The sequence below is a fragment of the Crocuta crocuta genome, unplaced genomic scaffold (genome assembly GCF_008692635.1).
Source record: "Crocuta crocuta isolate KB4526 unplaced genomic scaffold, BGI_CrCroc_1.0 scaffold64, whole genome shotgun sequence".
Lineage (NCBI taxonomy): Eukaryota > Metazoa > Chordata > Mammalia > Carnivora > Hyaenidae > Crocuta > Crocuta crocuta.
The window spans coordinates 433,110-449,001 of NW_027530640.1; the positions used below are offsets into that span (position 1 = coordinate 433,110).

At 41.0% G+C, this 15,892-nt stretch overlaps 1 pseudogene; it reads right to left on the reverse strand.

The window, feature by feature from the left end:
- Nucleotides 1-12,332: 12,332 nt before the first annotated feature.
- On the reverse strand, nt 12,333-12,676 carry LOC144235407 (NADH dehydrogenase [ubiquinone] 1 alpha subcomplex subunit 5 pseudogene; annotated as a pseudogene).
- Between the last annotated feature and the right edge of the window lie 3,216 nt (nt 12,677-15,892).

Genomic DNA, 15,892 nt, shown 5'->3' on the forward strand with positions numbered 1-15,892 from the left:
TCCAAGAAATTCCTTTTTCTAATTATTTGGAGACCAGATAGCTTTTCTGTGGTGATTGTGGGATGTTAAAAGCTAAATTAAGTATTTTTCTGAGAAAGCTAAAAGCAATTCTATACCCTTTGTACAAATGCAGCAAGTAAGGCACCTTGTGGGTCAACAACTCACCTGAACTGTAAACCATCCCCAAGCAAATACACAGAGCAGCAGGTCCTGGGCCTCTAGCTCTGGCTCTCCCTAAGTATGTGGCCTTGGGCAAGTCAGGCTTTCTCTTTCATTTTTCGAAAAGAAAGGGATCAGGGGCACCTGGGTGGCTCAGTTGGTTAAGTGTCTGACTTCAGCTCATATCATGATCTCACAGTTCGTGGGTTCGAGGCCCGCGTCAGGCTCTGTGCTGACAGCTCAGAGCCTGGAGCCTGTTTCGGATTCTGTGTCTCCCTCTCTCTCTGCCCAATTCATGCTCTGTTTCTCTGTTTCTCTCTGTCTCAATAACAAACATTAAAAATTTTAAAGGAAAAAGGGAAAAGAAAGGGATCAGACTAGATGTTTTCAGGTCCATTTTCCAACACTAATAGGTTTAATTTTTATTTGTGCCCACTAAAACCTAGAAACTATAGGGCAGAGGCTATAAACATGAATGGCAACAGGGTGGTAAATGAATGAAACTTGCCTAGTGGGACCTGGAGCCAATTGAACAACATATACCCCAGCCGATCATACAATTGGAGATTCTGATTTTCTTTTTTGTTTGTTTATTTGTTTATTTATTTATCTTTGAGAGACAGAGAGAGAGAGAGAGAGAGCAACCAGGGGGGCAGAGAGGGAGAGAATCCCAAGCAGACTCTGAACTGTCAGTGCCAAGCCTGATGTGGGGCTTGAACTCACAAACCATGAGATCCCGACCTGGGATCAAAACCAAGAGTTGGATGCTTAACTGACTGAGCCACCCGGGCACGCTGGATATTCTGATTTTCAAAAAGACCTCAGAAATTCTCTTTTATTGTTGGAGTCTAATGCAATTTTTAGGAAAATTTTTGTGGCCTATGTAAATCTCATCCATGGGCAAGGTGTGACATCCATTGCCTCTGATGTATTATAGCTAAACATTTGGAGCACTCAGACTCTATTCCTTTAAGTGACCCCTCCCCACTTCAGAATTTTCTAACCTCCCATATTGTTCTCAGTTTAAATTTATATTTGCAAGCTCCCCTTCTAAGCTCCAACACAATTTAAAATGTTAGATCAAGCCATACCACCCCATGATTGTGAAACTGGCTTTGTTGCCAATAACTAGAACAGACAGAAAAGTGATCATAACGTGCCGAAGGTAACTGAAGGGTGCCCCATTTCTCACTTTTCATTTGTGATGCTATGAGGGGAGTACAAGGCTATTGTGATGAAAAGTTGTGTGTTGCAGGAAACTCATTCAGTGTATGCTCCAATAAAACTGCAAATAATGACTGCCTAGAAAATTCTAACCTTTCACTGAAACAGTACTTGTCAACTCCACACATATTGCTGCAGTAAAAGAGTAAAAACACCAGATGGCAGCATTATATCATTAAAAATTCTCAGTACTTGAAATTGAGGTAATGTTCATAAAAATGGTCTTGGCAAAATTCAGATCAAACTATGAGCTTTCTAGATCTCTCCTTAGCTGATCAATTTCTTTCTAATTTATTTTGAATCAATTATTATTGTTTGAAGTCTATTACTATTGTGGCCTAACTCATTCAACCCGAAATATGCCTTCAATTTTTAGTGTTCACTTACCAATACCTTTGGGGTTAAATGGTATAAAATTCCATAAGGGGATGTTCTAATAAATTTTTTTAGTAGCATTCTTGCCTATTATTAATCTATTTGTATTATAGAGAGAGACAGAGAGAAAGAGAAAGAATCCCAAGGAGGTTCCACATTTCAGCACAGAGCCCAACTCGGGGCTCAAATTCACGAACCATGAGATCATGACCCGGGCTGAAACTAAGACTCGGGTGCTTAACCGACTGGGCCACCCAGGTGTCCCATGAAAACCACCTTTTGTAAGAGAATCCTGAGTGGCTAGGACTCCTGTTTTGGAGTCCCAGAAGTACTAAACAGTAGCATAGGAGAAAGTGTAGAGAATAAGCAAAAAACCTATTTAAAAGTCCAGGAATCACAGCTCAGCATGCTCTGGAAATAAAACACATGTTCAAATCTCAACTGTGCTTAAAAAACTGGTCCCCAGGGGTGCCTGGGTGGCTCAGTCAGTTAAGCATCTGACTTCAGCTCAGGTCATGGTCTCGTAGTCTGTGAGTTTGAGCCCTGCATCAGGCTCTGAGCCGACAGCTCGGAGCCTGGAACCTGCTTCAGATTCTATGTCTCCCTCTCTCTGCCCCTCCCCCCCCCCTCAGAAATAAAGATTTAAAAAAACTGGCCCTTTACCCACTCATCCTCACTTGTTTTCAGTTTGCCAATGAAAATGGCCATCTTCTTGCAATTCAAAACACAACATATAGTTTACCATGATAAAAAATTGCGTGTGTGTGTGTGTAGACAGATGGATATCCATAAAGGGTTCTAATAATTTTCAATTGTGTCATAAATGTCCTCAGTTCTTTTAAAAACAAAAACAAAAACAAAAAACAATTGTGCATACCTTTAGCAATCGCGGACCCCTGCCGCTTACACAGTTCCATCTGGCTCAAGTCTGGCATTTGGTCCTGGGGATCCACTGTTGGGAACAGCAATGCCAAGGCAAATAGGCAGGTTTTGGACCTGGGCTGTTTGCCCCTGAGGGCTCACTCCCAATGAAACGCCTCTCAAAATGGAAGACAAACCCCGCCCCATCTCCATTCACAGAGGAGGCACAGAAGCAACTGCCTGTCAGTTTCAGAAGAGCCGTTTTTATCCCTACTCCCTGTAACCATGAGTTCCAAAATAATAAAGCAATTCTGAAACAAACTTAGCATTTTTTTTAATTGTAAAGGAAAAACATACCTCTCTTTCCTGCTTTTTTTTTTTTCTCTCTTTTCATTTCATGAGACAAGAGGCTAATATGTTGAATCACTCCAGTCCTTAGGGACACCGACCAGCCCTAGAGAACCTTCCAAAAACATGAAGGAAGTTATGGACACTCTCCACACACAGAAAAAAAGTCTGCAGGCACTGAACCTAAAAGTACACATTTTTAGAGGAGTTAGGGATCAGGAACCCACCCTTGACGCAGTGTGAAGAAACTTTGGTGTTTCTGACCTTCGTTATCTGTGATAACAACCTAGCAGGTTGTTTGCTACTTACTTGTCATTTTATTTGTATTGTTCTGCTTTCCCCACACAAGGCCTGGAGGGGATCTGTGGTGTGTCTGAGAACCAGAGCAGAAAACCATATCCAGAGGAGTCACAGGGATGAAAGGCACAGCATAGGAAATACAGTCCATGATACCATAGCAGCGGTGTATGGTGAGAGGTGCAAGCCACTGTGGTGAGCACTGCATGACGTGCAGAGTTGTGACATCACTATGTTGTACGCCTGAAACTAATGCAACACTGTGTGTCAACCATACCTCAACAAAGAAACTAAACTAAACAAACGATGAATGAATGAAGAAAGCTGAGGGGGGAAAAAAAGAAAAGAAAATGATAACTGGAAAACCAAGTAAGAAAGCCAAATAAAGTGCCAGGCTCTCGAGTTTTGCTGGTGGGCAAATAAATTGGACCACACATTCTCTACAAGGCAATTTGGCAGTCTACCAAGTGATTTAAAATTCTGCACATGCCTTGACCTGGCACTCCTACTCGGAGAAAATTTATCCTAAGGAAATAATTATGCCTGTGCAGGTGGTGTAGCCAAAAGGGTAGTCATTACAGTGTTGTTTATAATTGAAAAATTAGAAATAAACTGTCCGACAATGTTGGAAATGTTAAACCAGCTATGGTCCTTCCATTAAGCAAAATAAGATTCAGCCTTTCATATTGGTTTGATAAAGGTGAGTGATGATATTGGAATATGTTTAATATATTAACTGGGAAAAGCAGATTTTAAAATAGTTTCTGAATGATTCTATTTTGATAATATCTGTTTTGATAACATACCCCGAAATGCTATATGCAAAGTGGCTAATAGTAATGCCTAAGATTATATGATTATGGTTGGTTTTATATTTTGTCCCTTTTTCCCTTTGATTCTCATTATCTCTCATCTGTATTCTTCTGTATTAAATTCTACAATAAATACATATTGCTTATATAATGAAAAATAAGCATGTTCTGGGGGTGCCTGGATGGCTCAGTTGGTTAAGTGTCTGACTATGGCTTGATTTCACAGTTTGTGGGTTGAGCCCTGCATGGGGCTCTGTGCTGATAGCTAGCTCAGAGCCTGGAGCCTGCTTCAGATTCTGTGTCTCCCTCTCTCTCTGCCCCTCCCCTGCTCATGCTCTCTCTCTCTCTCAAAAATAAATAAACATTTTTTTAAAAACTTTTTAAAGTATGTTCCAAACATGAGGAGAGTCTGAGGATTCTTGATCAGTGGCCAAAAAGAAAATTTGGAAAGCAAGCAAGATAGGCGCTTGTCAAATATGAACATCAACAAGAAAACTAAAACCAAGATGGCACCTATTCCAACACAGCAAAGCTTCAAGGTAGCTGCCAGCTCCCCAAAGGAGAAATACCATGAGCCACAGGGTCCAGAAATGCTACAGTAAGGACCTGAGATGCTATAGTAAATAGGTGAGTTGACACACCCACCCAAACCCCTCTTCTCTCTTGATTAACTTTTTTTATGTAAAGCTGATAATGAAATAAATCCAAGTTCCTAGAGCTTTATAAAAAGTGGCTCCAGGGGTGCCTGGGTGGCTCAGTTGGTTTAGTGTCCAACTTCGGCTCAGGTCATAATCTTGCAGTTCGTGGGTTCAAGCCCCACGTCAGGCTGTGTGCTGACAGCTCAGAGCCTTGGAGATTGCTTCAGATTCTATGTCTCCCTCTTTCTCCACCCTCCCTGACTTTCACATTCTCTCCCTCTTTCTCTCTCTCTGTGTCAAAAATAAATAAACATTAAAAAAAAAATTTAAGTGACTCCAAAAGTCTTAGCCTGGTAAAAAGGAAATGTTGAAGTTCTCATGCACATGCCTGCCCTAGTCCAGAGAAAACTGTCACGTGTGTAAAGGAGAAATCTGTACCTTTTCCTACCTAAAGTAGATTAATAGCAGGCTCCAGGTTTTCCATCAGTGATGGATTTTAAAAAGAGACTTTGTTTCACAGAATATTTGAACTTGTTCCTTTGAAAATGTGAGCACTTTTAACTCAGACACATGTTAAAATATCAAAATAGGTTCCTTACATTTGTGGGCATCCAATGATTTTTTTGTCCTATAATCTATGTTTCCAGTCCGACCTGCCTTTCCACAATGGGCTAACGTGCTCTACGACCAACTGCATCTCCAAAGCACGGAATTCTTGAGGGACGGTCCAGAAACCCATCAATGACACTCTCTTTTAATAAAAATTTTTTTTAAAAAGGCAAATTCCCTGTTTGCATGACTTAAAGACTATCCTTTGCGACAATATTAGCTGGGACCAAAACCTCAATGTCAAAGTTATGGGTAATTTGACTCACATTTGGATTTCCCATTTGGCAAAAGTAATAAAAACCCAATTTTCATTTATTTGGAATTCCTTCCTTTTCATTGGTTGTATCTAAGTTTGGGGAAGTTTACGTAAAGCCAAGGCCTTGAGAAGTATGCTCCCTGGTTCCTGGGTCATCACTCATAAATGTTTTCCCCAGGCTGCACCCAGCTGCCCCAAGGCTGAGAGGAGTCACACCTCTTTGTGTGTAGAAGTTCAACAAAATTGTGCCAATGGCTGTTTTCTGAAACCACACACCAAAGGGTCTATCCAAACGTGGTAAGTTCAGTGTGTGTTGGTGGCAGAGTGGTGAGCACAGCTGACTTCCCAATGTGATGAGTTCAGTGAATGAATCTGTAGCTTAGATGAAAAAAAAGAAATCATTCCACAGATTCTACCATTGGAAACTATGATTTTCTTTAGCCAAGTATTTTTCCTAGGCCTTTTTCTACAAAAAAAAAAAAAAAAAGCTAGTTATAACTCATCTTTATTCAACTCTCTTAAATTTTCCAGTTCTTATTATATTTTAATGATGCTAAATTACACACTCTGGAGTATAATTAATTTACACTTAATATGCATTTATGTGGCTTTAAGTCCTACTGGTATATAGGCCACGTTGCTCAATGGATGTAATATCCCAAGGTTAACACTATGCTCTCCATAATACAATATTGTGCCTCTTTCTCCTCTCAATCTAAGCTGTAGCAGGTGGTCAGTCAATGCAGGCTGTTCCGTATTTCCCTTGTGATGATGGAGCATACCGTCACGAATGTGGGCTCTGAACTATGAGTGCTGGATTTGTATACCAGCTCTGCCACTTCTTAACAGAGTAATCTTGACCAAATGACTTGCATTTGCCATGTCTTAGTTCCTTCTTCTGTAGAATAGGATAATAATAGCACTTGTCACATGGAGGTGTTGAAAGGATTAAATGACATGATGTATATCAGCACACAGAAAAGTGTCTGATACAAATACAGGCTCTTTTTAAGACTTCCATGAAATCAAATCATAAACCAGCCCATTCTACAGTGAATCATATTTTGTCTCACACTACGCTGTAAGAGTACTATGTATTTACATAGTTTTCTTAGGTTTTTGGAGGGGAAGGGGGTCATGTTTGTTTGTTTAGCATCAAATGCCTAGTGACTAAACCAGCAAAATCTGTAGACACACACACAAAATTATGAAAATTATTATTACAAGGTTAAAGCCTTGTAATTGGACTCAAATTCCATATTACACTCAAATTCCAGATTAGTACACCAACCACACCTCTAATTCTATAGGTAAATAAAATTTCATCTTAAGAAATCTTGGGGCTCCTGGGTGGCTCAGTCAGTTAAGTGTCCAACTTCGGCTCAGGTCATGATCTCACGGTTCATGAGTTTGAACCTTGCGTATGGCTCTGTGCTCACAGCTCAAAGCCTGGCACCTGCTTCAGATTCTGTGTCTCCCTCTCTTGCTGCACCTCCCCCACTCATGCTCTGTCTCTCTCAAAAGTAAATAAAAACATTAAAAAACTTTTTTAAAAAATCTTACCATCACAATTCACTCTCCCTAGATGATAATACCCATACATACCAAGGCTGACTAGATATAAAAAGAAAACCATAAAAATGAAAAGTCAAAAAAATGTACATGCTTTTATTTAATAGCACACTGCCAGAGAATAGTCCTCATGTATTTTATAGAAAGTGTGCCAGGAAGATGAGGAGAGCTTACCCTTTCTACGAAGAATTATAATTTGCAAGATATATGCCTTTGATATTACGGTCAGTGACTCTTTCACAAAGGCAAGGTACAATGTTGGGGTTTTGTTCTTCTGAAACATCCCATGAACAAGTCACTGATTAAGTGCTCCTTAGCCAGGCAGCTAGAAGCGTGTTGATTTAAAATCCTTCTAAAGATAACCCTCTCCACTGTGAAGAGGCCTTCTCAGCCCTGGGCATTTCATTCATCATCCTTAGCTTTTGCTGAAAAACAAAAGTTGGCTGCTCACCTCTCTCTAAAGATCAAATCCACTGTGTTCAAGACAAATTGCTTCCTTCTTAGAGCTTAAAAAATATATGTTTACTTCTAAGTCCTAATGAAGACATATTACTTCAAAAGCCACAAAGTAGGGGTCCCAGATAGGGCGTTTGAGTGAATCCCAAGAAAGGTTGTTAGGTTGTGGGCATAAGAGGCTTCTGCTGCCTTGAATCAATCCCTTAAAGTATCCTCCAAGCTCTCTGCAGTCTGTGCTAACCAGTAGCCTCAGAGGGTCAAAGAAGGGCCATCCACTGGAAAGGACTTGCACCCTGACACACAACAATGGAATGATTCTGCTTCCCTTAAAGGAGAATGATCCTATGCTCTTTTCATACAGTATGCCAGGGTGGGGGGGGCGGGGATCAAAATGGCAGCAGAAAATGCTCCTCACAGCCCTGAGAAAGCAAGTTGTTAAGCATATTTTACCAGTAGACTAGGAGATTCTCAGAGACATGTCAAGGTCCAGAAGAGTTCAAACCTCCACTTAATTGAGAACAAAGACATCACTTTGAAGGACAGATACCAGCTCCCTCTTTTCCCAGAACTTCAAATGAGGCACATTCCCATCTTTATGGAAAAACAAGGGGAAAATGAGGTATGAAGATCTTGAGCAACTTTCAAAGGACCACCTGGCAAGACAGCAGCAGATCATCAGGAAAACTGTTTCCTGACTCTGATGGCTACTTTTCATCTTCTCCGGCACAAGAACTGATCCTGGTGCCCAACTACTAGATAACCACAGTAGCAAAATTGTTCCTGTTAAGGAAACCAGCTGAAAATGTAATGTGGAAAAGCAAAATATCATCTCCACATACATCTTTATTCTCAAGATACTTCAGGCCACAGTAACCTCTCCTGACTCTGGAAAGCAGACTCCGGTCCAGTGGTTTTCAAACCTGGCTCTGTGGATGCCCTTTTTGGAGCATACTTGGGAGAGTAAGAAGAGCCAGGTGAACTCTGCCTTTCTACCTCGACTTCAACCAGAAAAACTCTAAACCTGCTTACAGGGTCCAAGATTTTTAATTCTGTTAACAATCTAGGGGAACCCTATACCTTTAAAAATGAAGGAGCCACCTCAAAAAATTAAAAATAGAACTACCTTACAACCCAGGAATTGCACTACTAGGTATTTATCCAAGGGATTAAGGTATGCTGTTTCAAAGGGACACATGCACCCCAATGTTTATAGCAGCACTATTGACAATAGCCAAAGTATGGAAAGATCCCAAATGTCCATTGATGGATGAATGGATAAAGAAGATGTGGTATGTATATACAATGGAGTATTACTCAGCAATCTAAAAGAATGAAATCTATTAGTTTTGTGGGTTGTTTCCTTTGCTGTGCAGAAGCTTTTAATCTTGATTAGGTCNATGGGATCATGAGTCTACCATTCATAATCCTTCATGAGGCGCATACCAAACCAGAAGGGGCAGTATTGACCCATTGACTCCCTTCCCCTGATAAAGGACTGCTCTCAGATGTGCTAGCCTTCCCCATGCTTCCAAGCTGGGCATATGTCATAACCTAGAAAGTTCCTTATGGTGTGCGCAGCACCAAAGGAAATTCTGGAGCATTACGTGAGGCACTTGAAGGGGGACCTTATCATCTTAAAATGAATGGAAGCCTGCATGGAATTGTCCAGTAGTCACAGCTGAAATCTGAGGACAGCCAAGTAGATGTGAATAAATGTGACAGGTTTTTAAAATTTTTTAATGTTTTTGAGAGAGACAGAGAGCATGAGCAGGAGAGGGGCAGGTGGGGGGAAAGAAAGAGAATCCCAAGCAGGGTCCACTCTGACAGGCAGAGCCCAACAGGTGACTTGATCTCAAACACTGTGGATCATGACCTGATCTAAAATCAAGAGTTGGATCGCGTAACCAACTGAGCTCTGTAGGTGTCCTGGGTACCTGCTATTCTGAGTTTGAGGTCATCTCTAAGATCCATTTCCTTGGGAATCCCTCGGGAAGCCTTAAATAAAAGGTCTTCTGGGAAGGGCACCTGAGTGGCTCAGTTACATCAGACTCTTGATTTCAGCCAGGTGACGATCTCACAGCTGTGGGATCAAGCCCCACATAGGATCAGCCCCCTGTCAGGTTCCACACTGAGTGTGAAGCCTGTTTGAGGATCTCTCTCCCTCTCTCTCTGACCCCTCCCCAACCCGTGCTCTCTCTCTCTTAAAAAAAAAATCAATCCAATTAATTTTTTAAACTTTTGCTTAAAAAAGGTCTCCTGGGAAGTGTCTGGGGCCCCTGAAGTGGCTTTGCAAAGCCTGGGCCTCCATGAATTACTGGACTGTCTCCTTTCAGACACTATTTCCTCAATTAAACCTATCTGTGGCCAGGATGTTCCTTCTAGAACAAATTTATTACTGCAAGACAACCAGAAACATTGCTAGAGCCACTTGATGTATGATTATTTTTTAAAAGGGCAAACTAAAAATTCTACAGTATCACCTGGGAAACCCTTTTCCAAAACTCTGATGCCCAAGCCCACATCAAAACTATAGGATTCTGGGGTGCCTGGGTGGCTCAGTCGGTTGAGCATCCGACTTCGGCTCAGGTCATGATCTCACAGTCTGTGGGTTCCAGCCTCACATAGGGCTCTGGGCTGACAGCTCAGAGCCTGGGGCCTGCTTTGGATTCTGTGTCTCCCTCTCACTCTGCCCCTCCCCTGCTCATGCTCTGTCTGTCTCTCAAAAGTAAATAAAACGTTTAAAAAAAAATTTTAAGCTATAGGATTCTGAAATCTATATGAATGGGGGGAGGGAGGTATGTGCACAAGTTCACTGTGTGATTCTGAGACATACCAGAAAGTCTGAGAACATTTAAGAAAAATGACAGGTCTCTAAAACAGGCTTCATTCACCACTAGGTGGCACCAGAAATTCGAAGATGAAAATTTCTACTTCAACATTTCCCTTCGAGTATACAGGGTATTTTCCATTTTTCACTCTCCTCCACATGTCTCCAACTTTTAGAAAAGGAATATACCACGTCAAAATAAATATTCCACTAATTATCAATGTGGTACATCTTCGTTGAATTATTTTGGTTATAGCAGACACTCATTCTGCAGGGACTTTGGAGGGGGCTATTTCAGTACCACCCCCCACTTTCCCTCAGCATCCCTTCTTTCTGAATGCAATGTTTGGAAGAAAAAACTCCACTGGCATTCACAGCAAGGAGTGATTGGACAAAAAAAAGAATTATATGACAAGTTCCCCAAAGTCATATTTAGCCATTTGTTGTTTTGATCCCTGCCCTTTCCCAAAAACTATGACTTCAAAAATACACCAGAATCACCAGTTTATCCTTTCCACATGCCCACTGCTTCAGTGCAAAAGGATATGACAACTTCTTTACAGTTTTCTCCTTTCTTCTATCTCAGAGGTTTTGCACATTAAAAAATCCCATGTAGATAATAATCTCATTTTAAAATTTTTCTGGGGGCACCTGGGTGGCTCAGTCAGCTAAGTNCTCTGTCTCTCAATAATAAAAACATTAAAAAAATTTTTTTTTAAATTTTTTTCTGAATACGCAGCACCTGGATAGTTCAGTAGGTTGAGCAACTGATGATTGATTTCCCTCCAGGTGATGATCTCATGGTTGTGGGGTCTAGCCCCATATCTGGTTCCAAGATGGCAGTGTACAGCCTGCTTGGGATTCTCTCNATCTGTCTCTCAATAATAAAAACATTAAAAAAAATTTTTTTTTAATTTTTTTTCTGAATACGCAGCACCTGGATAGTTCAGTAGGTTGAGCGACTGATGATTGATTTCCCTCCAGGTGATGATCTCATGGTTGTGGGGTCTAGCCCCATATCTGGTTCCAAGATGGCAGTGTACAGCCTGCTTGGGATTCTCTCTCTCCCTCTCTGCCCTCCTCCACTCGTGTGTGCATGTGTACCCTCTCTCTCCCTCTCTCTCTCTCTCTCAATAAATAAACATTAAAAATTTTTTTTCCAAAAAGTACATTTGTCTGAAATCTGCTTGAAGACACCATGTATAGCCTTACATGTGTTTAATTATTTTTAAATGTGCACTGAACAGAAATGGCTGGAAAGATGAGCAAGACAAGTAACATTTATCTTATTAATCCTACAAATATCTACTGAGCCACTATATGTACCAGGCACTGTGATACACACTGGCAGGGAGATATGGGGTTGAATACACGAAAGAGATGGGCATTCTCATGGATGTATCTTCCAGTGAGAGAAACATGGAGGAGGGAGTAAATAAACTAATAAAATAATAAAAGAGTGACAACTCTTTCAAAAAATAAAGCAGAATGATGTGATAGTTTCTGCACAAGGTGCGATCATTTGTGAAAAGGTGGTCAAGGAAGGCACCCCTGAGGTGATAACATCTGAACCTAGAATAAATGATGGTAAGAAGAGCCACCTAGGCAGAGGGCAGAGCAAGTGCAGCAATCGGTTGAACAAGCCTGGTACATTGCACTTCAGGAAGGAAGTCAATGTAGAGAATGAAACATTAGCCAAACAAGGTTGGAGACATGAGCAAGGCCAGGGACTGAAATTTAGACTTTTTTTTTTTTTTTTTTTTAGTGAAATGGGAAATCATCACAAGGTCTTAAGGAGCAAAGTAACATAATAACATAATAAAGTATTTCTTTATTTTATTTAACAGAACACTAAATTACATCAGCTTCCCATCAACACACTAGTCATTTAATGATGATTATATTGGCCATTTCCATTGGTTGGCAGGAAGCTCTTACACTGAAGTTTCCCATGGTTTCCGATGTATCATTTTTCCTGCCAGACTTTGTTCATTTCCAGCCTGAAGAATCACGTCTTCTACTTGGCCACCCTGAAGCTGGTCTTCTAATTTCTTAACATCTGGTTCCACTTTAACCAGACTCAACTTCTCATTTGTAACCCATTCTTTATATATGCTGCATTTTTAGGAATGTGCTCAAGAACATCAAGTATCTTTGTGTACAATATTCTTGGCCTCTCATGTGGACTCCCACATACAGCCAATCCCACCAGGCCAGTGGTCTTCCTCAGCAAACCCGCCATGACAGTGCCTCTATTCATGTCTTAGATCATATTGGCTCTGGATTTCAGAGGGAACACCGGTGGAAACGGGGGGAACAAATGGAACATTCTGGTAACTTTCCTCATAAGAGATGATGTTGCTTGACCAGAAATACACATGGAAGTGGAGAGAAGCGGTCACATTCTAGATGCATCTTGCAAGAACGGATTGGCTGATGCACCACAAGTGGGCAATAAGGACATGAGAGACAACAGTATCTAAATTGCTGTTTGATCAACCAGGTAGACAGGAAGACAAATTACTAAGTGTTAAATGGGCAAGAAGAATTTGGAGGAAAGCCTTGAACTTAAAATGCTGGTTTGGTCACACTAAATTTGAGATGTTTATTTAATATGGGAACAGTCAAGGGAAAATTATGAGATTTCATAGTCATCAGTCATCACCACATCATAAGAATAGTATTCAAAGCCCTGGGGCTGGATAACATGACCTAGAGAATGTGTAGAGATAGAGAGAGCGTCAGGGCCTGCGCCCACCTGCTCTACATTGTTGCTATACTGTTACTCTCTCAGACTGTGGTACTTAGGGAACAAATGATATAGTTAAGATCAATATTCCACATAGTATTGCAAGAAATAAATAAGGAATACATAGATATCTAAGACAGTGCCTGACACAAAGCAGACAACCAAGAAAATATAATTTCTTTTTAAGATTTTATTTTAAAGGGGAGCCTGGCTGGCTCAGGCAGTGGAACATATGACCCTTGATCTCAGGGTTGTGAATTCAAGCCCCACACTGGGCGTAGAGATTACTTAAAAAGAAAATCTTAATGGGGCGCCTCGGTAGCTCAGTTGGATAAGTGTCTGACTCTTGGTTTCTGATCAGGTCATGATCTCACAGTCTGAGAGTTCTGAGTCCCACCGCACTGATCCTGTGGAGCCTGCTTAGGATTCTCCCTTTTTCCCTCTCTCTCTGCCCCTCCTCTGCTTGCATGTGCAGGTGCTCACGCAACTTCTTTCTCAAAATCAATAAACTTAAAAAAAAGAATTTATCAAAATAATAATGATAATAATAAAGATTTTCTTTTTAAGTGATCTCTACACCCAACATGGGGCTCAAACTTCTAACCCTGAAATCAAGAGTCACACACTCCACCCAGTGAGCCAGCCAGGTGCCCCAAAATAGGATTTTCCCCCCATTTCCTTCCTTGGTAGAAAGTGGAATCAATAACTGGTCATGGTACAGTCATAATCACTGTATTTTTTTGACCCTGATAAAAACAATTATTTTGATGGTGTTCTGGTACTGTAAATGGCAACTTTTACATTATTTAGTAACTTTTGGGTGTGGGGCAGGAAGGGAGGGATGGTGTCCAGAGACACCCCACATTTTACATCCTATCTTACCATCCCCTATTTTATCACCCTCTTTATATCCTTTTTGTTAAAATAAAAAGCATTGTAGCTGTTTAAAAAAAAAAAAACAAGGAAGGAAGAAAGGAAGGAAGGAAGGAAGGGAGAAACAAAGAAGGAAAGAAAGAAAGAAAGAAAGAAAGAAAGAAAGAAAGAAAGAAAGAAAGAAAGAAAGAACCAGCCATAAATTGCAAGAGAACAAAAATCTCTCTAATAGCTCAAATGCTTTTACATCCAAAGGAAATCATAAGAATCATCTGAGTCTACATTTCCAAAATGAGATTCTTCCTATAAGGTCTTAAGAGGTTTCTAGGGTCTCTCTGAAGCCCTTAGTTAATAAAGTCAAACAGATTTCTTGAATATAGACCTTCACAAAGGTCTCCAAGGGATGGACCTTGTAGATACCATTTCCCAACTTTCACGCAGGCCAGAGAAATTGTCCACAGACCACAGTTCAGGAAAGCACTGATGGACTGACTCCATGCCCACATTTTACAGATGAGGAAACTGAGCACAAGGGGGATTAAGTCACCCAGCCTGGGGCTCATCATTATAAAAGTAACCATTACAATGACCCTGCTTGCCCCCACTTTCCCACTAGGCTTCCCCCGTGAGTAGCCTATTCCTGCTATTTTCCTAAAGCTGAGTTTAGGAGGGGTCTACTATAGGCTTTCAGGTAGATAAGATGACTCTGGTAGGGCTTGAGTTCCTTCCTGTGTCTGAAGTAGCATGCAAGTGGTTTAGGAGGTACTGCGTAACTAAGAATGACGATGTTACACACCCGTACTATCGAGGGGGAGACATATTTTTTATTTCTTTCTAAAGTACAAATTAGACAATCCAACTATTACTACATTTATGGCTTTGCCTCTAACCGCGTGTGTGACTTTGGATCCATCCACAGCATGTAAAATCTCTGAACTTTCATTTAGCTGGCTGTTAATAAGAAGGGTAGTAAAATCAGAGTTAATATTTGCTAAAGCCTTGGCCCACACTCAAGGTTTCTAAATCAGCAGTAAATATCTTCACCACTGATCAAAAGAACCTTGGACTAACTTTCTGAGAAGTCATACCTTCTGTTTTCCCCTAATTTCTTCCCTTAACTATAAAGTTGAGCAGAGGAGAGACAGAGCAGAACTTTGCTCAGGGCCTTTCCCATCATCGTTTTGCAGAAAAGAAAACTAGAGTACATAAATGCGAAACCCTGAGCATGTCTGAGGGTTGATAACGCCTGAGGCAGGAGGCAGGACTGGAGGTCAGCTTCGTCTGGTGCTAGCTCTTCCGTGCAAAACCCTGGAGTGCCACTGATAGACAGGGCAGAAGAAGGGCTTCCATGAAAGAACCGAGAAGAGTGAGTGGTGGGTCCTGCTGTCTGCTGTGCATGGGGAAGCTAACCTGGGGAGCGGGAAGACTATAGGGGAGGTCGGGGAGCATGTGATGTGTGGGGGTGTCATGGCAAGTCTGCAGGTCAACCAGCTACAACTTTGAGTTCTCTAACAGATGTCATCTACCTGACCTTAGAACTATGTTTTCTTTTTTCTAATAATAGGTTTCTTAAGTGCACGTGACTACAATCCCAGGAAGATTCCATTGCATGCCCTAAGCTCCCCATCTTCACTTAGTGAAACCAAAGACCCTCTCAAACTTACATTCATTTAGCTCAAACAGCTGACAACAGTTAAAATATAACAGTCCCTGGGAGGAGCTACTACTGCCTGATCCTATTAGTATCATGAATACAGGATGTGAAGCTCTTAGCTATGACTGCATGCCCTTCTCAAAACATGAGTTTTATTTTATTTATTTTATTTTATTTTATTT